The following is a 24,575-nucleotide window of genomic DNA, read 5'->3' as shown; positions in this document are numbered from 1 at the left end:
GAGGCACTTGAGAGCCAGATAGCTATCTGTACTTTGATTAAAAAGTATACGTATAACTCTGAACTCGTGACTGCCGTATTTCATTTTGGTGGTACTAAGCCTCGATATTTCCTTTGGTCTTTCAGATGGCGCCCGAACAGGGACCCTCAAGATTGATGTCACCTCGCTGAACAAGGAGATGGGGCTACCGTACCAGGATCGGAGAGTGAAGGGGCCCCTTGTATGAGACGCGACACCTCAACAGTACTGCACGATACGATCCCTGTACGGTGAGCAAGCGGTTCGAGAGGTCATCTTTATGAGGGTCCCCATATTGAGGCAGGCTCTTTGCCAAAATCACCAACTACGATGATCCTTTGTAATCTGATCGGAGCCCCTTTGTTTTGAAATCAGGCGAGTCATGCCCCGATTCCTAAGAATCCTGATATTGGTTGCAGTTTTGCACTTGCAAGTACAAACGACCCCAGGTAACACCAGTTATCTGACATGCCTGGGAAATTGTCATCCTGTTTCAGGGTATTATTACGCAGAGATAGACAATCTTTGGGACAAGGCCAACCGGCGCCACCCATTGGATCGCCGCCTTGTTTAATGTACTGTAAGTACGGCCTAAATAGTATTGTATTTAATGATATTTGACACAGACAAACAAGACATGTTTCCGAACTTCAGTGGCCAGTCTATGGTAGTTTTGAAATTGCCCATTTAGAGTATTTAGAATCTATATTGTTGTAGAAAAAGGCTAGGCCTGCAGCATTTGATGCAATTAAAGATTGGAGAAAGGAACCTATGCAGCAACTCAGAAGTAAAGAAAAGCATGCACATGGGCACATGACTAATGCTGAAAAGGCACTATTGTATGATCAACAGAAACAGTCAGAATCTATTAGAAGTATGGAAAGGGCTTTTTCACTTGATGTACAGAAGATATATCTGCTCAGGATTTTCAAACATCAGATGAACTAATTAACAAGCTGTGCAATGAATGTAGTAAAACAGAAAATGGTGCCAGGGTAGCGAGAGAGACAAGTGAAAGAAGGCAGAAGGTTATGAAAGACAAATCATTATTTTTATTTTATTTTGATTTGAATGTAAAAAATCATTAAACATTTTTAATAAGTTATTTTTTTAATAAAAAAAACATCCTAAACATCATGCATTCATGCATTCATTCAGCTAATTGAGTTCCTAAAACATTTAATTATTTTAAGATTTTAAGAAAATTCCAATTCATTTCCATTGTATTGCTAATAATTGATCACTCCAAACAAAATATCGACTATTGGTGCCCATACATATGAATCTTCTTTAAGAAAACGGGCTTCCCAGTTGGTAAATAGTTTCAACTTGACAGATTATGTGTGTCTTCATCAGAATTGGATGAACGTTACAAAATTGTGTGAACCCAATTTGGTTCGCCATGTGGATTGTGCTCCAGTAGCCTCTGATATAAGTCTGTAATGCTAAATCTCCAGGCTAAACCTTTGTTCCGAAGACTTTTCTTCAGCAGGCTTAATTTCATTAATGTGAATGGCAATCAGTCTCTAAGAAAAGGAGAGAGAGCAATAGAAATGCCCGTGTTTTAAATACGGCGCTTCTTCCGCAGGCTTAATTTCATTAATGTGACTGGCAATCAGTCTCTAATATGGTCTCCTCTTGCTCTACCGAACCGCCTCCTTTATGCTGAAGTGCAGGACGCAGAAATGTTTAGAAAAAGGAAGTTTTTACTCCTCACAAGCCGTAGCTTTTGCAGGCTCTAACTGAGGTCCCGAATGGAATATGGGTGGAGTAGGCAATGAACATAGAACTGTTGCAACTGCACCTCCTCCTTATGTGCATCTTCTTGTTGTTGCACCTCCTCCCGTTGTAGTTCCTCCTCCTACTGATATTTTTCCTCTTCCTGTTGTTGTTCCTCTTCCTGTTGTTGTTCCTCCTCCTGCACCTCCACCCTTACTGACAGTTGCCGTTCCCTTAATACCGCCTCCACCGCCAGCAGTAGTGTCTCTGCTACCTATTGAACACGATTTGTCTGAACTTTGTTTTCCAAGTGGTTCTGCTCCACTTGTAGTGGTTGAAGGGGCGGGAGCTGATTCAAGAATAGTGACTCGTGGTACAGTATCTAAAGCTAGAAAAAGAGAATTGTATACATGGGCTAAAAAAATATATAGAAGAGGGTGGAGAATCAGCTGTTTTAGTTGTGATTTCTGTCCAAGAAAGTATTCCCGAAAGGCTATTTTGATAGAGGGGATGGGAACGCATTTGGCTGATATTTGGAGTGATTTGACAGATATGAATGTCCCACAGGGGTTGAGGGATTTGACTGTCCTTGCGCACTCAAGGGACACTGCAGAGAAATTACATGAGCATGTTGAGAAGGTATTTGAGTTTAAAAGGGAGATAGATAGGTTACAGGAAGATGGATTAGATGGTAATAGACTGGAAACCCCATATGTGCAGAAACAATTTCTTCCTCCATTGAAACTAATGAGTGAAGAAATGCGCATTTGCACAAGAGACACTCTTAGATGGATTTCGGATGTTTCAATTTCTTCCATTGAAGGGCATGACACGTTTAGTCAGTATGCTCCGGCAATGCAAAAGAAAGTGTTACAGGTGGTGGTAGAGTATCTACAAGATGAGTTTATGAAGAGAAAGGTTTGTTGTCCCACAGATTTATTGGTCATTAATAAGAGAGCATTTTTCGCCTGATACTGCTTTGTCTATTTTGTCACTTGATTTAGCTTTATTACTTAATAAGCGTTCAAAATTGCCTATTTTTCAGAGGATCTTGCATTTGATGTTATACTGTTAAACTAGGACAGCCCGAAGCAGAGTGTGGAACCAGTACCTATTCCCGTCAATCAGAAAGGGCCCTACGTTGAAATGAAGGTAGGTAATAGGGAGCATCTATTTTTAATAGATACAAGAGCACAGAAGTGTTCTATTGGTCATTCACAGGTTCCAGATATTCCCCGGTCAGGGCAGAACAACATTTCTGTAGGGTTTTCTGGTACGCCAGTGGCTAGTTCGGTCTCTTAGCCGGTACCGATTTCACGGTGGCAATTTACTGATTCATGTCCATTTCTTCTGACGACAAATTGTGGCGAAAATTTGTTGGGATTGAATTTGTTGAAAGAATTGAATGCTGTAATTTACTGTTCTCCGGACGGAGTGTATTTAATGATTTCGCCTCAACAAACTTACGTTCCACAATTTTTGTCAAAACCTTTACCACTAGAATTGAATAAGGTTCCGACGTGTCCATGGGCAGTTAATGACAATGATGTTGGCATTTTACAAATTGAACCAGTTAAGATTGTGTTGAAACCAGGTGTTAACTTGCCGCGTATTCAGCAGTATAGGATTTCGGTTGAAGGAGAACAGGCTTTGAAAAGTATCATTTCTGATTTTGTACACATCCGTGTGATTGAGGAAATTTCAGGGAGCGTGTTTAATAGTCTGATTCTACCTGTGTATAAGAAAGGGGATAATGTGATTCCTTTTCACTTTATTATTGACTTACTTGCTATTAATAAGGTTGTTGCCCCACAGTTTCCGAATGTACCTGTAGTGTTGTGGATTTAAAGAATGCCTTTTTCAGTATTCCTGTACATGTTGAAAGTAGATATTTGTTCGCGTTCACCCTAGGGCAGAGGTCTTCAAACTGTGGGGCACGCCCCCTAGGGGGGTGCGGCCGCATCCCAGGGGGGGGCGCCAGAGCCCAGCATGAAATGTGTTTAAAAAAAAAATATATATATATTATTTTTTTTTTTAGATTGGAGGAAATGGGAAGGGGCAGCTCACATGGTCAGATTGGACCATAAAACGGTCTTAGGCACCAATGAAAAAATGGCCAGCAGTTGAAAATGAATATTAAGTCCTTTAGTCACAGACTGTTTGAATAGTACCCAAGGGGTTGTTTTTTTGTTCAAATGTAAACAAATTGTTATATTTAAAGAATATTTATTCAGCAACAATGGTCTAAACTACTAGCTGCATAGTGAAGTAACTCCTCAAACTGGCCCACATTGGCCAAAAAAGTGGCCCATTTTGACTGGCCAACACTAGCATTTTGCCTTTTTGGTACGTCATCGCCCTATTGCCCTATAGGCCAGTCCAAGCCCGCCGGCTCATCCATAATGGGTGAGGGGGCGTCCACCCACTGGCCACCTCACCCATTATGGAGGAGCCGGGGAGCCAGCCTAGTGAAACACTGAGCACTCCCTCAGCTGCTTTTTCCAGCTGAGGGAGTGCTCCTGGGCTGGCAGAACTGTCAAAGGGAAACACTGTTTGCCTTTGACAGCTCATTTCCCCAGCCGCACATGATCACTGAGCCGTGCAACGGTGGGGGTGTTTTACTTCACCAGCCTTGCATAGCTCATTGGAAATGCTGGCTGGGGCACTGCATGTATGTATGTGCAAGGGGGGCTCCTGCGCCTCCTCGCACATACGGGCAGAGCAACCTGGAGTGGGGCATTTTAGCAACCACGCGCAGGCCCCTGCAGAAGGTACGTTTATGGTGATTTATTTTTTATTTAAATGTGTATGGATGTGTGTATGCTTGTGTTGTGGGACTGTGGTGGGAGCAGGATGGGCGGCAGCACTGGGATAGTGGTGGGAGTAAGGTGGGGAGAGCCCAGGGTCTGTACTGGGAGTAGGGTGTGGTGACGGCATGCAAAAGTTCATAGCGACTTCTACATACTGTCCATCTGCCACTTTTGTGGGGGGCCCGGCCTGCCCAAACTTTGCTCAGGGGGGGCCCAGGCCAAAAAGTTTGGTTTGAAGACCACTGCCCTAGGAGGACGCTTGTTTACATTTACTCGTGTGCCACAAGGGTACACTGAGAGTCCCAGCATTTATAGTAGAGCATTGAAGGAACAGCGTGATAGACTTGAGTGATCTTCTACTTGCACGTTGTTGCAGTATGTAGATCTTTTGCTTCTAACTGCAGATTCTGAAGTTGCTGGCAAAGATGGCACCATGTTGTTGCTTATTCATTTAGCAGAACATGGGCATATGGCTTCATTAAATAGGTTTCAGTATTGCCAACAGGAAGTCGCCTATTTAGGCTAACTCCTGTCGAAGGAGGTAAGAAGGCTGACACCTGAACAGATACAAAGCATCTCTAGCATGTCTGTCCAAAATACACGGAAAGAGGTCAGAGTTTTAATAGGTATGGCTACATACTGTAGACAGTGGATCCCACATTTTTCATTGATGATAAAACCTATGTTGGCATTGACAATGAAGCGCATTTCTTTGTCTTTACCTTGGAACATGGATTGCCAGAATGCTTTTGAACTGCTCAAGCCTGCATTGTATTCAGTGCCAGTTTTGGGCACACCAAATTATGAAAATATTTTTGTGTTATATATGCATGAATGTGATGGATGCGCTTTGGCTGTTTTGACACAGGAAAATGGGGGTACAAATCGACCATGCAGTTATTTTTCCTCCATGTTAGACGCTGTTGCTTGTGCTTTGCTGAGATGCTTGCAAGCTTTTGCTGCTGAATCTGTAAAACATAGTGAGGCTCACTCTTTAACCGTGATGGTACCTCACTCTGTAGACGTTCTATTAAACAGAACACAGACGAAACATCTCACATCAGCATGACTAACTAGGTACGAACTGATTCTATTTGCACCACATGTTGCTCATTAAATCCGGCCAAACTATTGCCTCTTCCGCAAGAAATTGATTGCAGTGACAAAATGTCACATGACTGCCTCTATACCACAGAACAAGAGACTAAGGGCAGAATTGACCTAGGTGATACACCTTTAAAGAATCCACAAGAATCCACAAGGGGAGCTGTTTTGCGATGGCTCCTGCTTCAAACTTCCAGATGGTACATCCACTGCTGCTTACGCAATCACTACATTAAGCACTATAGTGGAGACCAAATTAATTCTGCATAATTCTGCGCAGGCCGCAGAGATTATTGCGCTGATTGGAGCTTGTGAACTTTCTGAAGTGCTTAATGTGAACATATACACGGACAGTCAGTATGCCTTTGGGGTAGTTCACAACTTTGGTCGGCTATGGGCTGAGAGAGGGTTTTTGACCTTGCATGGAACTAAGATACAGCATGGCACTCTAATAGTTTGGCTACTTTCAGCACTTTCAGCACTTGCGCTTCCTACACAGCAATAATGAAGTGCCCAGCACACCAGAAAGTAACGGATGATGTGGGAAAAGGAAACGCTTTTGCTGACAGAATAGCCAAACCGACTGCCACCGATTTGCATTCCAAAATGCATGTGTTAGAACCAACGCAAGGGGTCACTAACACTTGTGTGATAGATGAAGGAATTGGTTGCATCAAAGAAATTCAGGCTGACACCACACCAGATGAAATTAAACAGTGGGCTGAGGGTCCAGCAAATTTAGATGATGAGGGTTATTGGGAAGATAATGAAAAACAAAAATGGATGGTACCCAATGCCTATGTTACCACTATTGTGAAAATGGCTCATGGTCCAACACACATACATGCCAAAAAGATTTGCAAATTGTTATATCCTGTATGGTATAATACCAATATTCAAAAAACTGCTGAGCGTCTTGTCCAAAGTTGTATGGTATGCTTACAGCATAGTATTGGCAAAGGTACATTGACACCAAAGGGTAGTTTTGCCCCCCCATGCCATTTGAGGTCATACATTTAGTCAAAATTATAAATATGTTTTGGTAGTCATCTGTGCTTTTAGTAAATGGGTTGAAGCTTTTCCTCTAAGAGATCCCGCAGCAATGTCAACGGTGATAGTCATGCTTAAGGAATATTTTCCTTGGTTTGGCTTGCCGAGAGTCATATGGTCTGATAATGGTCCACATTTTATCACATTTTATCACTGCTGTCATCCTGCAAGTATGCGCAGGATTACAGATCGATAAATGGTTCCATTCAGCCAGGCATGCTTAGAGTGCCAGACTTATAGAAAGCCATAACGGCATATTAAAGAACAAGATTGCAAAGGTTTGCACTCATAGCAACTTGAAATGGCCTGACGCCTTACCAATAGCCTTATTATCAATGCAGATGAATGCACAATCAAAGACAGGGCACTCTCCTTATGAAATTGTCATGAGACCAGCCAACATATGGAAGATGCTAAAACCAAAGTTTTTGAAGGATGTTGATCATGTACTTCTTTCTGAATATTGTGACCAGTTAACTCAAAACTTGTATTTGATTCATCAACAGGTGCGAGAAGCACTCCCAGTAAAATACGAGGGTCCCGGTCATCGACTTTGACCTGGTGACTGGTGCTACTAAAAGCCTTTGATAGAGCCTCCTGTCTCGCACCTCTCTGGAGAGGACCACATCAAGTCCTCTTAGATACACAGACTGCTGTCCGAGTCACCGACAAGAACTGGATCCACGCGATACACGTGAAGAGGATTCCTTTTCCTCTGTCCTACGATAGCGGCAAGGAGAAGGGAATTGGTGAACTTGATGCTCACAACGCGCCTGCTCTAATTGACACTGAGGGTGTCCCAGAAATCCTTCATGAACCCATGGGGCCTGGGGAGACTGCTGCTTTGTCTACGTAAGACCCACCTACGGCCGTGGGGCCTGGGGAGATTGTTGCTTCTTCTTCAAATTCTTCTTCACCATCAAGCAATCTTGCTTCTCCTTCCTCATTGTCTTCATTGCCTTCAGGAAATGAAAACACTCTGTTCACAGATCACACCGTACCTGGAGTCTTAAGGTACGATCTGCGACCATGAAACCGAACTTACAGTACAGCATCAGCTGTGCCTACAAGAGACCATCGTTGAGCCAGTCCCTCATCACTCTTCTGCTGAAAATAAATAAGAGGCAGGGACCGGCAAAGTTACCTTCAATCAACATAGGCCACGTGGTGAGGAGCCACCGATGGATGAACTAAAAAAGCCTAACGGAGAGGCTTCTTAACGGACTCTGAGAATCAATGCCCAATTTTAAAGCCACTCATATGAAAATGAATGTTGGTCACTTCTTTGATGATAAATCTGTCCATCAAGGGTTATGGCCCCTAAGGACCAAATGTTTACTTGTCATGATAGCAGTTTGTTTAGTCATCGTATTTCATTTGGATTTTGGTATCTATAAAGTGTGCATCCGCTTGATAATTTATTACCGACTGCAAGTATCCCTACTGTGCCTTCGCCTTATGTGCATCTGCACACTCCTGCTCCGTGAGACCTCCAACATAGAGGAGGTTATCATAATAACACTCTTTTAATGGTTATGAACGCTACACATGCAATTTTAAACAAAACTAATTGCTGGGTGTGTTCGCATTTGCCACAACATGGGGAAAAGGGACTAGGCTGGTATATTCATCCTCTCCCTTTAACAACTGCTTGCTATGCCTCGCTCAGGGCACTATTCTTTGGCCATTTGAATGACAGTATTTCTGAGAATAATCTAAATGAATTTGAGAAACAAGTCTTAACACCTTTAGGATGTTCCCTCTTTGCAAATAGGAGCAAACTCCATGTTGCTTATATTAGGCCTTCTGACAGATTTTCTAGACCTTTTCAATCATTAATCACCTTCAATATGGCTTCCGTAGGTAATAGGGATGCCATGCCTCCTTCTTATACTATCAACCATAGTCCAGAAACTGTTTCATTCTGCATAAAGAGAGAGGGTTCCAGGCCAATGTTTACATTTCAGGGATGCACTAATATTGCAGTGTTAACTAGTGAGGATAGACCTCTGTATGTAGGAGATCCTGTTGACTTTGTTTGCGGCAATGAGGCCTATCCATGGTTACCCAGAGCATGGCAGGGTACTTGTTACTTGGGATATTGTTTCCAGGAGTATATATTGCCATCACCACCAAAGTCTCTAGAGCTCGTCCAAAGTGGGATGTGAATGGTGATACTCCTTCACAAGTCTTGGGTGATGTTGCAAAGTCCTTTGTGCCATTCTGGGGACAGATAATGAATTCCAAGAATATCATAAGATTAGCAAGGGTATTAGAGAAAACCATCAATAGGGCCACTGATATTTTGTACAACATGATGCTAGAGCAAAAGGCAATTAGATTAGTAGCCCTCCAAAATAAAATGGTGTTAGACATCATTTTAGCTGAGCGTGGTGTAGTATGCAAATTGGTGGGATCTGCATGTTGTGTTTTTGTACCCAATTCCTCCCACACCATATTTAACCCCTTAAGTGCCAAGGACGAGGATCTCGTCCATGGAATTACCTCCCTGTTTGTTGCCAACGATGAGATACTGGACTCTAAGTACACGGTTCTGGGATTTGTTGCATTCTTGGGGTTGGAAAATGTTCACAGTCTTAATTGTGATCCTTGGTATGTTTCTGTTCTGCTGTTGTTGTATACAATGTCTGCCTGTCATATGTTCCATGACAGGAGGATGTTGTGCACAAGTAAAAAGTACACTAGGACTTAAGATACAAATGTATGAAAAAGCGACCAATGCTTTAGTAATGCAGGAAATTGCAATTAAATAGTTAATGGTGATTGATGTGTTAGAAACCAGTGACTCAGCGTGCTCTAATAGTGATGCATGGGGCCTTATTAGGAGTTAGGAGGCAGTCATGCCCTTAATAAGGGAATGGCTGCCTCAAAACTCGGGTCCGGGTCCATTGTCCCTGAATGGGGAAATACCGGGCCATTCCGACTTTGGAGGGCCCGGTATATCCCCATTCAGGGAACTCGCACCCGGACCATCCCCATTCCCATTTGAGCCCCCATAGGGCTCAATGGGAATAGGGAGCATGCTAACAATGAGCCCGTTAATGATGGGCCTGTTGTTAGCATGCTTGTCACCTCGCGGGACCCGCAAAGGACGTAAGGTAAAACCAGACGTCCAGAGCAGGTCCCGCGAGGGGACCTTGTAATGCGGTGGTATGGGTTTAACGGCACTGGCAGCATTACCAGCGCTGTTAAACCCATACCGCCTCACTCCTAATGAGGCCCATGGTCTTTGTACAGTCAAAATGATTGAGTAATGCTCCTGGCTTAGGCCAAAAGGAGGGTTTGTCAAACTATATTTGCATAATACCATCTGATTATGAACATTGGCCTAAGCGCATTCGGATTTGTACTGAAAACCGTGCTTAAACAGACCTGAATAGAGTTGACTTTGCCGCCATCTTAGAACCATCCGCCATTTTGATTCTAACTCCTGCTTTCTGTCCTAAAATGTTGAACTATGTTTTTGGCTACAGCAGAGCAAAATTAACTTTGAACTATGTCAACATTGAGGCTGCTGAGAGTAGAATGTTTGTCTTGTGCTAAGAAATCTTGGAGCCAAAGTGAACCTCAATTCAAGTGTTGTCTGCACCAATAGATTCATCCTTATACAAACACTGGAACTGAATGTTGGACAAATAAAACTGTGTGCCTTTGCAGAAACCCATTGAATTTGTTTCTTGAAACTGGACTTACTTTAAGCTGGAGAACCAACATGACCAGACAGAACAAAGTTGTAACCATTGAATTCTGTAGACTGGAAAACATCTGAAGTATTTAAAGACAATATTGTTGTGTTTTTCATGTGAACTGGGCATGAAACCTTGTAAAATATTAACTTTGAGAAGGGCTGGATGATGTGGCAGGGACGGTGTATAAATAATGCATGCTTTGTGATGTCCAGCACTCTCTTCCCTCACCGTGCCTGCTGGTACACACTGCGAGGTGCTTGAGAGCCAGATAGCTATCTGTACTTTGATTAAAAAAAAGTATACTTATAACTCTGAACTCGTGATTGACGTATTTCATTTTGGTGGTACTAAGCCTTGATATTTCCTTTGGTCTTTCATTACCTCTAGCATTTAGCTGGTGATGACCCAGGTGCAAATTGACAAGGGGGGTCCTGGGAGTCCCTCTGCCAGACATTAGTCCTGGTTACGAGGGACTTACCCAGAGTCTTTAGCTCACTATCTTTCACCGGCACCCCCATAGTCGGCCGTTCTGGTAAAGTGTCGGTATCCTGAGATACCGGCAATTTTTTACCAGACCGCCCAAATCGGAGTGAGCCCCCATGTCTTTCTAATATTGATACTTTTCACTTTGTAATTTTAACTAAGGTTTATTTATTGTATATGTTTGTTATACGATTAGTTAATATCTGTTGTGTTCGTTTTGTTTGCTTTTGTGTTCGGAATTGATATTAATTTGAACATTTAAATTTAGATTTGAACTGAAATTGTAACTGTGATGAAGTTGGAATTCAATGTATTGTAATTATGTGTACATTTTGTTACAGTTCTTTATGAACAAATAACAAATATAAATGCAATAAATGAATTTAACACTAAACTAATGCACTAGTGAATAAAACTTCTTTATACTACTAGAAAAAAACATGTGATATTAATTATCATTAAATACAGAATTAAATTCAATAGTGATTGCAGTAAATAATGCGTTGTGTTTCTTTTGACTATAATTAAATCATTCCCTTTTGGAACAACCTCTATATGCCATGTAATACACCATTTTGCCCTTTTGTACAATCATCTATTTGGAGGGCCATGGAACCAAATGCATGGGGTTTCAGCCACTTTATAAATCCTAGTGTGTTTTCCACAGACTATAGAGGTCACTGGAGACAATGAACAGCCAAGGGATTTGCATCCAGAGTGTTATTTGAAGCCCTAGGTTTGGGGCCAGTGCAAGGGTTTATGCTGCAAAAAGTCTGATGCAATAAATGCTGGGCTCAGAAATAAGTTCCAGGGTTGAGCCCTGGCAAACATCCCCACAAATTAAACACTGGGCTGTGCCTTGGAATCATCCAGTTAAGGATCACTACAGAAGATCGCTGTGTGGGTTCTTAAAAGGAGGTATCAACTTGGCTCAGATAAATAATTCATTCCTTCGGAAAATGTGTTAGAACCATATTTCTGATGTTTGTTAATCTGCTTAGAATCACATGCTGTGCATAGGTCCGACATCCAGTGGTCACTGCGGAGTATTGCATTTTGTTTTTCGTAGTCGAAAAGGGGACGTCGACTAGGCGTGTCTGAAACACTATCCCTATAGTGACGTGCGTTGTACCCACAATCCCTCACGCGTCGAGGTCCCTCAGATTGTTTTTTTCCGCCCAGCTTCTGGTCGCCTTCACGCGGAGCTCCTCGAGAGACATTGCAACCCTCGACCTTTGGTCGTTTCTTCTACGAAGATTAATACAGCACTCCCTCGACGCAGTGTAGCTTCTCCGCCGAGCAAAATCGTCGACGGAGGGTCGAGCGGAGGAAATCTTCGGCGCTGCCGAACACGTGGCCTGGCCTCGCTGGCCACATACAGTAGGGAGAGTGGGGTCGTGGGACATCTCTGGGTCTTTCTGAGAATGCCTTTCCCTTTCCCCTTCCTTTCCCTGGGGGTGTTTATCGCGATTTATAGCCTCTGCTATGGAGAGGACACCATTTAGGTTTTGCCCACTTTGTAAAGGCAAATTCACTTGGAAGGACAAGCATTCACGGTGTAACCGCTGCTTGCCCCTCGATCACAAAGAGGAAGGGTGCGCGGCTTGTCGGCTTCTGAAGCCTAAAACTCTAAAAGACCGTAGGGTTAAAAGGTGGGCGGCCTACGCTATGTCGAAGGCCGAAGGTTCACCCGCCGCTGCTACCACCGACAGTGACGAGGAACGCGATGACACGACCTCCGCCACGGAAGTCGAAACCCCCACTAAGGAGCGCTTACGCGCTTCGTCGTCTGTCCCCGGCCCCGACGGGCTCGGCTCACGCCCTGCTTATGGGGATGAACACCCCGGCGACACTGACGCACACAAAGATTCACATAAAGATAAGCACACAACCCATGGCTCTTCTTCGTCTAAGTCGAAGAGAGCTTCGGCGCCCAAGGAGACGCAGGTTCCACCGGCGGCCTCCTCGGACCGTTCGGGTTCGAAGCCCCTCTCGCAACCGCAGCCGCGACCTGCGACTGGGCTTTCGGCAAACAAGGGCACCACCACCAAACCATCGGCCGGTGCGCATCAACAGAAGGCGCAGACCGCCGTACAGCGCTCGATACCCGTAGCGTCGAAAACTCAAGCTTCCGCCGACAAGAATGTCGCCGATAGCTTAGCCAGGATCGTTGTAGCCGACGCCCAAAAGCGTACGCCGAAGATTTCGTCGAGCGTTACGCATAGATCAAGGGATACGCCGAAAACACCCGAAGGAAAGCAGGGACTACCCCCTTCAGTCAGGGAGTCTCCCGACACACCTGAGGGTTTTGAGGAGGGCGACGGGACACTTTCCTCGACGCTTTGGGAGAGGTCGAGCCATTTCGAGGTAGACAACTCGAATTTTCCCCCGCTAGACCGCTCTGGGGTACCCCATGAAACTATGGAGAGACTCCACCTCTGTATGGAGAGGATGGAAAAGTTTATGAGTACCCAAGCCCCTCTAACTCTCAGAAGAACTAGAGAAGGGCCTCAAGACGACCCCAGAGCCAAAAAACCGAGGCTGGTCGATCCCCTGCTGGACACAGCCTCAGACTTCCAAGATGTATATGACCTCACTGGGGAGGAACAATACTTCGAGGAAGAAGATGATTTCATGGACAACGAAGGAGAGAACCAGGAGGAATGTCTAGAAGGCAGAACAGACATTATGGAAGAAGGCTTCGGGATTAGCCCAGGAGAACCTTCGCACCCCTGGCAATCACCATCAGTGTGTTCCGACACTGATGCCCTAAATCTAACTCCTCCAGATAATTCTCCAGTTAGGAACACGTCTCCAATTGACGATCAGCCTACTTTCAATGCACTGTTGCGCAGAGCAGCAGCGCATTTCGAACTGGACACGGGAGAACTCTCTCCAGAATTAGACTTTGTAGAAAGAGTCATTAAAGAAAAACCCCCGGTCAGCCAGACCATTCCACTCCTCGCCTCAGTTAGAAGGAGGATCACCCCGTCGCTGTCCACTCCCGCATTGATCAGAGGGGTCAATCCACGGATTGAGAAACTTTTCGCTCCTTCACCCTCAGACCCGCTCTACATTAGGGGACATTCCATACCGGACTCCCTAGTTGTATCCAATACTAGAAAGAGGGCAGGGGTACCACTTTCCACCAGTGAGGCACCCCCTGACAAGGAGGGCAAGAGGCTATATGCCCTTGCAAAAAGAGTTACTTCCTCGGCTGCCTTCTCAGCAAGAATTGCCAACAACAATTCCTTGCTTGCGAGCTACGCAGACGCGCAGTGGGCCAAACTGCGCAAAGACGCAGAGGAAGCACCGGAGCCTTTACGTACACGCCTACTGTCAACTATTGGCGAAGGAACACAAGTGAACCAGAGCATTGTAAAAAACTCTCTGGACGCGGCAGAAACAGCAGGACGTTCCCTGGTACAAGGAATACTCCTAAAGCGCCATGTATGGCTGCGCAACTCAGGCTTTAAACCGGAGACACAGGCGTCTTTAATAAATAAACCTGTCGAGGACGCCAACCTCTTCGGAAAAGCGGTAGATGAAGCCCTAGAGATGGCCAAAAAAGAGTTCGACACTATCAAGACTCTTGACCAGATCTCTAAGCCCACTACCAGACGCGGCTATGGCAACAAGCGCTTTTTTCGTGGCCAACGGCAACAACAACAACAAGGTCACCATCAGCAATACCCTGCCACCAATTACCAAGCCAATAGTGGGCAGTACAGCCAAAGAGGCCAACGCCGGGGCAAAGGGAGAGGTCGGGGATCCACCCCCAGAGGCTCCCAAGCCCCCAACAACTCCAAGTGACGCGAAGATTCGCGTCCCCTCCCATGCAACACCGGTCGGGGGCCGGATAACATCCTTTCTTCCTGCATGGGAGGAGATAACGTCAGACCGTTGGGTACTTTCCACCGTAGCCCACGGATACTGTATCGAATTCAACAGTTCCCCATCCTACAGACCCCCGAGGGGACGGCGGTTGACGCCGGAACATCTTGCCATCCTTCTTCAAGAAGTACAACAACTGCTGGAAAAAGGAGCCATAGAGGTCGTGCCTCTATCTCAGGTAACGGAAGGTATTTATTCAGTGTACTTCCTTGTACCCAAAAAGGATCTAACCATGCGCCCTGTATTAGATCTGCGCCCAGCGAACAAGTTTATCAAACCACAAAAGTTTCGTATGGTGACCTTACAGGAGGTGATCCCGCTGCTTTCACAGGGAGATTACATGACAACATTAGACATGAAAGATGCATACTTTCATATTTCAATGTTGCCAGCGCACAGAAAATACCTAAGGTTCATGATAGAGGGCAAACACTACCAGTTCAAGGTGCTACCCTTCGGTATAGCTTCAGCACCAAGGGTATTCACAAAGGTACTGGCAGTGGCTGCGGCCCACCTGCGCAGGTTGTCAATCCCAGTTTACCCTTACCTCGACGACTGGCTCATAACAGGGGACTCCTACGAAACATGTTTCTCCAATACCCAAAAGACGGTAGACCTTTTGTTCCAACTGGGCTTCTCCATCAACGAAAAGAAGTCCAGTCTAGACCCCAGTCAAATCAAACAATTTCTAGGGGCTCTAATTCTAACAAGGGACGGCCTCGTCTTCCCCTCCAAAGAGAGGGTCCAAAACATGCTGTTTCAGATCCCCCAATATGTGACCGGCCGAGAAGTGACGGTACGCAAAGCAATGCGCTTACTAGGAATGATGGCGTCGTGTATTTATTTGGTACCTCACGCGCGCCTGCGCATGCGCCCTATGCAAGAGTGGCTCAACAGCCAGTGGTGTCAGGCCAGCGGACAATGGGACGATCTAGTGGTGGTCTCGCAGGCCTTGGTTCTCTCGCTACAGTGGTGGACAAAGGGGAACATGGAAAAAGGAAAACCCTTTGCCACACCCGCGGCGGAAGCCACTCTAACCACAGACGCATCCCTCACAGGATGGGGTGCTCACCTATCCCATCAGACTGCTCACGGAGTGTGGACTCCGAACGTAGCATCCAAACACATCAATCTACTGGAGCTACTAGCGGTATTCAAGGCGCTAAAAGCCTTCCAAGAACACCTACAGGGCAAGACAGTAATGGTCCTTACGGACAGCACTACAGCCATGTACTACATCAACAAGCAGGGAGGCACCCACTCTCCAGGCTTGTCCAAACTAGCCCAGAATATATGGAAGTGGGCTCTCAAACAGGACATGTTCCTACTATCACTACATGTACCCGGGGAACTCAATCTGCTGGCAGACAGACTCAGCAGAGATTTCCCCCTGCCCGAAGAGTACGAATGGCGTCTGCACGAAGACATCGTCTTCGACGTCTTCACACAATGGGGATTCCCAGAAATAGACCTGTTCGCAACCCTGGAGAACTCTCAATGCCTAAGTTACGCCTCCAGGTACCCCCAGAACCAATCCAAGGGGAACGGTCTATCGATGCAATGGTCAGGGAAATTTGTTTACGCTTTTCCCCCGACTCCCCTTCTCAACAAGGTGGTGCACAAGATGCACCAGGAACAAGTGACCATGATACTGGTGGCCCCAATGTGGGCCCGACAGCCATGGTTCGCTCACTTGATGGAGATGTCTCTATCTCCCCCAGTAAAACTCCCCTGCCCGTACAACATGCTATCTCAGAACAAGGGCAGGACTCTGCACCCATGCCCCCAGAACATGAACTTAGCAGCTTGGCTCCTGAGGTCATAGAGTTCGGACATCTACAACTCCCGCAAAGATGCATGGACATCCTCAGGGAAGCCAGAAAACCGAACACTCGCCACTGCTATTCTAGCAAGTGGAAGAGATTTGTCATCTGGTGCAGGAGTAAAAGCATCAACCCTATTGACTGCTCTCCCACACATGTGGTACTATACCTGACCCATCTCTTGGATTCAGGCCTAGTGTTTAACTCCATTAAAGTCCACCTAGCGGCACTTTCTGCATACACCACCTCCCAACTCAAAGTGTCGTGGTGGAGGATCCCAGTTATAAAGGCATTCATGGAGGGAGTAAAAAGAATACACCCCCCGATAGCTGACCCTGCTCCCGGATGGGACCTTAATGTGGTACTTACCAGACTCATGGGCTCTCCATTCGAACCCATGCACAAAGCATCCCTTAAACATCTTACTCTTAAGACTGCTTTTTTAATAGCTATCACCTCCATCAGGAGAGTAAGTGAACTTCAGGCTCTTTCTATTCTAGACCCCTTTGTTACAGTTCACAAAGATAAAGTGGTTCTACGCACTCACCCTAGGTTTGCTCCGAAATTTATTTCTAAATTCCACGTAAACCAGTCTATAGAACTACCAACGTTCTTTCAAAATCCTTCCAATCTGGGAGAAAGGACTCTGCACACACTTGATGTACGCAGGGCGGTCATGTTCTACATGGAAAGAACCAGACCATTGAGGAAGACTAATCAGTTCTTCGTCTCGGTGGCAGCAGGAAGAGAAGGAGATGCGGTTTCAAAATCCACTATTTCTAGATGGATTGTTCAATGCATCACTCTCTGCTATACTCTTGCTAAGAGAGAACTACCCTTTAAGCCAAGAGCACACTCTACTCGAGGCACGGGGGCATCCATAGCATTCATTGCAAATGTTCCCCTTGAGTCCATCTGCAAAGCGGCTACCTGGAGTTCTGTGCACACCTTTACAAAACACTACTGTCTAGATACACACTCTAGATCTGACGCCCAGGTGGGACAGGCAGTATTACGACACCTTTTCTCTACTGTTCCTTCTCATAACCCACCGCCAACTCCGGGTACTGCTCGCTAGTCTATGCACAGCATGTGATTATAAGCAGATTAACAAACATCAGAAGAGAATGCATTACTTACCGTAAAAGCATTTCTGATGGTTGTATCTGCTTAGATTCACATGCGCCCACCCTTCCTCCCCGCTCGGATGGAAGGAACATAGACTTCCTTTATATATCTCTCTCTCTTTCTGTACTCACTCACGTCTAGAAGGCTCCCTCAGGGCAGAAAAAATACAAACAGAGGGACCTCGACGCGTGAGGGATTGTGGGTACAACGCACGTCACTATAGGGATAGTGTTTCAGACACGCCTAGTCGACGTCCCCTTTTCGACTACGAAAAACAAAATGCAATACTCCGCAGTGACCACTGGATGTCGGACCTATGCACAGCATGTGAATCTAAGCAGATACAACCATCAGAAATGCTTTTACGGTAAGTAATGCATTCTCATATTTGTGTTTGTACATGAGGACAGAATTAATACCCTACCCAATTTCACCCTACAACATCACCCACTCCATGAACGCCACCAAGTGCCAATTATGAATGTTAACAGTTCCCACTTTTGGACAGAGTTGTGAATGATGGCAGATGCTGCGCCTAGACATAGCTACGAGTATTGGCATGTACTTTGCTCGGATGGCAGGGTTGTGAGCGATGGCTTGAGTGAGCAGCCGGGGTGGATTGTGAGTGCCGACCATTGCCACTTCTGGATAGAGTAGTGGTTGTCAAGCAAAGCCACGTGCAGACTCCACTGGGAATGCCACTGGGGCCAGATAAGGATGGAATCGTGAATAACAACCAGCTAGCCCCACACATAGACAGGTTCCAGCGATAGACAGGGGCCAAATTATCGGATACAGTTGTGAATTTTGGCAACTGTCATTTATGGAAGGGCTAATGATTATCAGCTGATGCCGGTGCTAGATTGACATGCAATGATGTTTATGTGCCACACCTAGAAAAACGTGGAAATTCAGCACATTGCTTATAGACAACGATACCAATAACCAATCCACTAACAATTTCACCTCTCCGCCTACACCTCTCAAACTCTAACCAGACAAAACCACAACCCTATACCTCAACAAACCACACAAATGTCACTACACCGCAACAACAAAACAAACCTCACATAGACTCACACAACAGCACACAATGTCTACCGACTGGAAAACACCCCCAGCCCAGCAAATGGTATTAACCGTGCTGAGACTGCCAACAGCACATCACTGCTTCCTTGCACTTTTCCCGCATACTCCCACTAACTCACCCCCCCACTTCCCGTTTCAGAGCCGCCAGAGCACCAGGGGACCACTCTGGTGGTGATAGTGTGCGGTACAAATATCCTTTAGCATTAACATTTCATTGTTTTGTATAACACGCCTGTTAGCATACTGGAGATCGGTTTCTACGTACTGATCAAGGAATCGAACCTCTGGCGCTCCACGTGGTCTTGCTTCCAAGCACGTTGACCCTGTGCTCTCCATTACAAGAGAATGTATGGATTAAATAATGAGCATGAAGTAATTCATGTGCACTGACAATGGCGGTGCACGTCACGGGCAGCTTTGAGTTGTTTATGTTGTGTTGTGTTGTGTTGGATCTCGTCCTGCGGCCTGTGAGTGCATGCTTGCAGAAGGTTAGGTGCACACAGGGATGAAGGGTCAGCTCAGTGAAATGTTGGCCCATTGCATGAATGTGTGTTTTCGAGGATGCTCTTGGAGCCTGATCTGACAGTGAGCGAGGATGGCCGGTGGGTGGTCTTTGTTCACAACTTACAAAAGAGTAACTGAACCCTGTAAAGTGCGTACATGCACACGTTGTGTCTTCTCTAAGCTTGGTCTGCGTAAGGACCCAAACTGCCTGGTAACATGCTACCAAAGAAACCTTTTTAAGAGCAGCTTGGAATTTTCTGACACTTTGACGGGGAATTGTTGGAACTTAAACTATCCCTGACATCTCAATAGTATATAACAAAGTGCCTCCATTATCACTTTCCCCTGCAGTGGTCTCCAAGAACCGCACACAGTTTCCATTTGGAATTGACTTTTATTTTTTGCTCGATTCGCTTTGATTCTGGCTGAAGGCGTTCTCGCGGCGCCCAGGCCATCCATTATGTCTATTTGTGAAGCGTGTTGCGCAGCTGCGTGGAGGAGTGCACAGGTGATGAAGACAGATGTGGGGGAGGAGTAAATGGACGTGGAGCAAAGTCCTGGCATGCCGTGGGCGGATCGCGCGGCTGGTGCCCATTATATAGAGGGAGACACTCACTAAATCACATGGAGGATGAGGGATGGCGGGAGTGTGGCCATCGTTCCTGTCAGCCGCTGCCATGTTTGATCTTCATCATTCAAGCGCAGAGGCACCACGGGTACATGGCCAGATAACTCACTTGCAAAAACGATGGTCCCACGGCAGAAACTTTGATCATGTGTATTTGTTGTTGTTTTTGTAAACCCTGTTGTGCAATAAGACAGTCATTCCTGCAGAACCAGATTCGTGAACGTGTAAAATAACAAAATACAGTGGGACTCATTACGACCCTGGCGCTAAGGGGTTAACGGCGCCGTAAAAGGCTGTGGCGCCGTTAACCCCTTAGCGCCTAATTACGAGGTCCCTTTACGGCTCCCGACCTTAATGGCTGGTCTGGACCAGCCGTTAAAGTAGGGACCCGCAAAGGGACCTTGAAGGTAATTACGGTACCGCAATTTGCGGTACTGTAATTACCGCCTTCCCCATTCCCATTGAGCCCTATAGGGCAAACATGGGAATAGGAAGGGCCATGGGGAAATGGGGAAATATCGCCCCGCCAACCTTGGAATGGGGCGGTATTTCCCCATTTCACCATGGCGTACTCGTTACAACACCGCCACCAACCATGGTGCTAATAGCGTCATGGTTTAGCGCCGGTGTTCTAATGAGGGCCAATACCGGCAGCAACCATTGTGCTAATAGCGCCATTGGTTACCGCCGGTGTTGTAATGAGGGCCAGTGTATAAAGTTTAACGTTATCCTGCCGTTTCCCCATGTTCTAGGTCATGTATTTGAAAGCACCTAATTCTTCATGTGAAATGGGTGCAATTCACACATAAAGAAATGTAATGCCAACGTGATCATTCGCAAATCGGCACCGTTCCTTTTGTTTCATACGTCTACATGGCATGATGACCATCACAGGTGCCCTTAGCACAGTTACTTTTGAAAGTACACCAGTAAATTCCAGAAATGTTTTAGGGCCTGATCCATGGAAAGTGCGCAGAGATCCCAAAAAAAGCCTGCGCGTCGAGAACGACTTGACGCGAGCCTGTGCACAGAAGGAAATCTGCGCGCTCCGTGTATTCATGGAATTGTTCCCGCAATGTAGGGCTATCCGCAGGTTGGGACGGGAACACCCGCGACACGCCCCCATGCAAAGCTAAAACAGCCACATTCACCAATTTTTGCGGCTTCCTTGGAGGCGGACACAGACACCCTGTGAAAACTGTGTGGGGTCCCCTGCAACCAAGCCAGCACCTCATTGACAATGCGTGGGGTCCCCCGTAACTGCAATTGACACTGCAAGAACACGAGTACCGTTTCCCATAACTCATGTCATATTTCGGTCAAACTGTGCAAACCCTGTAAACCATCCCTGCACCCCACCATGCTGCGTACGCACACCACTAAGTCCCATTGGAACACTGTCTGTGTGCACACACTCCTAAATCCAAAATGCAACCTCACCTACGCGCTGCGAATACTATGCACAAATGTCTGTATGCCTGTTTTCAGGTGGCAGAAAGATTGAGGGCTTTACATAGGCATTTTGCGTGGTGAGATGTTGCGTCGTCACATCCATGTGTATGCTTTGTTGTGCGCATTTTTGGGCACGCCATGAACTGCCTGCAGCCCGTCCCTCGTAAACACCTGATTTTTCCATTGTTCTCCTTCATTTTACGTGTACCCCCCTACTCTGCTCCCTGCGCAGGTCACTCCCACCCTCTGCGTGGAGTCTTGCACAAGGCATTCGGCCAATCGCAGAGTCGTACCTAGCCTGTGCGACGTCCACGCAATGTACGGAAAAGTGCTGCACAAACGATTCCATGAATCAACAAACAGGGTTTTGCACGCAGTTTGGCACACAAAGTCCCTATTTACCATGCAATATATTATATGAATCAGGCCCTAAGTCTCATGTCACTTCTCATTTTGGTACTTGTAGTCTTCAATTTATAATGGGAATGCAAATATGCAATCACATTGTTTTGAATAACCAATTTCTATAAGAATATTACATATCTTTATTGTCCTGCTTATCATGATTGGTGTACTAAATTGTACGTCAGCTGAGTAAAAAAGCATTATTTTAGTACTTAAAACGCAAATATTGACAAATAATTGCACCTTGCTTTACACAAAGAACTGCAAATCAACATGGCAAAGTCCATAAATTACAGACTAAGTTCAAATCCCGACATCAAATCTTAACTTAAGTGTGTGATCTGGTGAAACTCATTTCATCTCAGTTTGCCTTATCTTCCAAAATTGGTGCACCCCCTATGGATGGTTTAGTAGTTATAATGTGCACTATTCAAACAAATCTCACATGTGATTTTACAAACGTGCACCACTTTTTGTGGGTAGTGCGCCACAATTACTTCGCTGCCTGGGCTGGTTTGTTATTGTAGTCGGGCACTGTGCTCAATGCTTGTTGACGTTTAAGTGATGGGGAATTAGATTTTGCATGTCAGGATTGGGCATCATCGTCCACAGGAGTGGGCATTGTGGCCCACATGCTTCCCTGAGCGCCTACGTGGCTACAGAGAAGGCTGGTGCTACCTCTTAGGCACTCCGGGGAAAGAGATCAAAGCCACACGTGTACATTGGCGGTGATGGTAAGCCTGACAGGTCGAGATTGAAAAGAAAGTATGAATAGCGGAGAGCTGCAAGGGGTTAACATCGAAATACACAGCTGCTTCCAGGAGAGTCAAAGCTTACATTTTTTTCTCCGGCTGTTACTGGCATCTTGCGTTGCTCCTATGTTCGGTTGGAAGAGATTTGGTGCGGATCAGACAGGACCTTAACCTGTTTTATTTCCCAGGCTGGCTTTTTCATGGTTTTCAGATTTCCCAGACTCTCTGCAGTGGCCACTCAGACGATCTTCTGTAGGGACCCGTAGGACTGTGTGTGGCACACCTGCCCTGTGCCCAGTACAGAACATGGCGGTTACCTGTAAGAAGGAGGATAGCGATTTTCCTGATAGTCCATCTTTCCTGGCGCTGCCCCAGAAGGCTGAGCACTCAATGCTGCTTAGCGTGGAGTGCTGCATATTGTGGGAGATTAGTAGGGGTGCTCCAAATGTATTTATTTATTTCATTTGTTGACTGCACCCAAACCCGTAAGCATCACGGCGCTGGAAGCTAAGGATCATGGAAGGAATATGGTACATACAGGACATTAGATGTTACAGAGAGAGAGGTGGTGACCAGGGGGTGCCCCAAAACAGTTTTGTCGTATTTGTTAAACAGCCATGGTTTTAGCAGCTTTCCGAAGATGAGGTAGGAGTCCTGTTCTCGGATGTGGGGAGGTAGGGCATTCCATAGTGTCGGGGAAATGATGGTGAAACAGGTGTCCCCTGCTCTTTTTTTCGAGAATCTCAGGGTGGCTAGTGACAAGGCAGATGCAGAGCGTAAACAGGGGAGTTTGGTTTTTTGGAAATGCGTTGGGCAAGGTAAGAGGGTGCAGTATTGTTGATGCACCTGTGTGTTAGGGAGAGAATCTTAAAATCAATGAGTGCTTTGATGGGCAACTTCTGTACCTCGCGTGTGGCATGAGAGATGTAGTCTGAGCTTTTGAGGCCCCAGACAGCTTGGAGGGCATTGTTTTGGATCAGATGTAGTTCGGTGCCTCATTAGGTGTAAATATAATTGATATGCCCATATGTATGTATGATATAGTAATTATTTATTACGTATGCGTTGTAAATATGGCATACATAATATATAGCCATTAGTGCAAGTTTGTCAAATATTTATATTTCAATATTGTGTCATCTATATCACATATACATTATAAATATGTTGTTTATGTTCGTATTTATGTGCTATGGGCCATATAAGTGACCCAAAACCCAGAACCTCTGCAGCAAACAAGTACAGGACTTGTGAGGTGCAGTTCTTACGAGAGAGAACAGGTGTTTTTTTTTTTTTTTTTAATCTAGGGCGACATGATAATATTTAGCGCCTTGATGTCTCTGGGTTAAATAAATAAATAAACATGGCGTAGTGGGGGGTTCCACACGGCACACCTTCCAGGATACTAGGTGTCCGAAAGGCAGGTTAGGGGCGTTCTGTAAACCTGTATCAGCCTTCCACTTATGCCAGTCTATACCAACACGGGGTGCTAACACCACTGGGTGCTGCTGGGTGCCTCGGGCGCAGGTCTAACGCTCCCGGCGCGCACTGCTTCCCATCTTGTCTTCATTCACGGGTCCTGCAGATGTATGAGAGTGAGCCTCTTAGGCCTATCCAGGCGCCATTACTGCCCCGCTAATGAAGCAGAACCCAGGCGGCCTCACAGCAGGCCTGGCGCTCTGGGTCAGCAGCGCTCCTGATTGAGGTTGTGAACCACAGCACAGCAGGACATGGCCCACAGAGAGCGTCCCAGCACTGCAGCGTTATTCTCGAGCCTCCCGCTTCACACGAACGTAACGAAGAAAGTAATGCTGGCTGATGGACCTGCTGAACAGTAAAGTCCACTCGGATTTTCAGAATGGCCTAAACTCAAGGAATCGCTATGGATCTATTATCAGATATGCGTTTTTCTCATACACTATAATTGTAGCTACTCCGAAAATCTGACTGCTTTTATTTCAGTGGGTTGGCAACCCAAGCTCTACAAGAAATGACGGTATGTCTGG

Source organism: Ambystoma mexicanum, chromosome 10, assembly GCF_040938575.1.
Source record: "Ambystoma mexicanum isolate Mex_15411 chromosome 10, UKY_AmexF1_1, whole genome shotgun sequence".
Taxonomy (NCBI): Eukaryota; Metazoa; Chordata; class Amphibia; order Caudata; family Ambystomatidae; genus Ambystoma; species Ambystoma mexicanum.
This window is presented reverse-complemented; position numbering follows the sequence as displayed.